The sequence below is a fragment of the Sinocyclocheilus rhinocerous genome, unplaced genomic scaffold, assembly GCF_001515625.1.
Source record: "Sinocyclocheilus rhinocerous isolate Xijiao unplaced genomic scaffold, SAMN03320098_v1.1 scaffold2194, whole genome shotgun sequence".
Classification (NCBI taxonomy): domain Eukaryota; kingdom Metazoa; phylum Chordata; class Actinopteri; order Cypriniformes; family Cyprinidae; genus Sinocyclocheilus; species Sinocyclocheilus rhinocerous.
Window position 1 is genome coordinate 604,470 of NW_015652304.1, and position 1,402 is coordinate 605,871.

The following is a 1,402-nucleotide window of genomic DNA, read 5'->3' on the forward strand; positions in this document are numbered from 1 at the left end:
AAATCAGCTCCTATGTTTACGTTCAGTTATTTCACTTTAACGGCAAAGAAAATAACCTATTAATTGCCATTAACCCTCTGTGGTATGGAGTTGCCATATGGCAACAATTAATTTCTACTTATTTTCTTGTTATTCTGAAAAAAATACAATATACTGCAATATGGTAATTAAAAGACCCGGCCTTAAGTATAGTCAATGATGTGCTGTTTTTAAGTCAAATGACATTTGAATGTTCATCCAAAACACTTTTTCCCCACTGTCACCCTCACATGGAGGACACCTCTTGAAGTGCTCCAGAAATTGCTCTGTTAACCTAATTTCTGAGCATCTCTTCTTAAGGGGAATTTTTTTGCATCATCTTTCATTAGTAAATTACATATTGTTATTCACAAATCACTTTGTCTAACATACACTGTAAAAAATGACAGTGAATTTAACGGTAAAAGACTGTAAAAATGCTACAGTAAAAACCTGTTAAATGGCTAACGGTAAATTCCCCTACTATATACGGTGAAAAACTGTATTGGACATTACATGTAATTTTACGGTAGTATACCGTTTTTGAAAGTGAAAAAGACTATAATTTACAGTGAATGACCGTAAATTGACATTCCCAGAATTCCCTGCATTGCATTTCAAATTTGATGTTTTTTTTTTTGTTGTTGAAATACTTCAGTACTTCAATAGGTTGATATATTAACATTATATCATTATATCAGTTAATTAAATTACGGTATTTAACTGTAAATTTAAGTTAAAACTTAAGTTAAATTAAAATGTCGCTACCGTATTTTTTATGGTAAAATTCCGGCAACCACAGTTGCTGGTATTTTACCGTAAATTTTACTGATTTTTTTTTACAGTGTAGTTTTTACTGTAAATTGAGAAAATATCAATATTACCATATGGCAACTCTGTACCACTACGGCAAAATAGGCATGTTGCCATATGTCAACGCTGTACCACAGTGGGTTTGAAGTAAATGTATTTCCCCATTGGGATTTTTTTATATTGTAACATCAATAATATGATTGCAGTTATTTATTTATTTGAAGTGTTTATTGTAGTATAGTTGTATTGATGTATGAATAAGAAAATTAGGCTACTTATTCTTTTCAGAAAATGAATACAGCAATATTTCACGGAAAGGGCAATAGGAAGAGTGCAGAGTTGGCCTTCAGTGACTGTAACGATGAGTGTGTGTGTGTGTGTGTGTGTGTGTTTGCGCATGTGTATATGTGTGTGTGTGGCAGATTTTGATGGAAATTAAGATTAGATGCATCAGTTTCTAACAGAAATGTGCATTTCAATTTAAAATACATTTTAATTTAATAGAAAAACAACTTTTTTTGGCCATTTTGCATTGTGGTACACTGTTGCCATATGGCAACGTTCTCCTAAA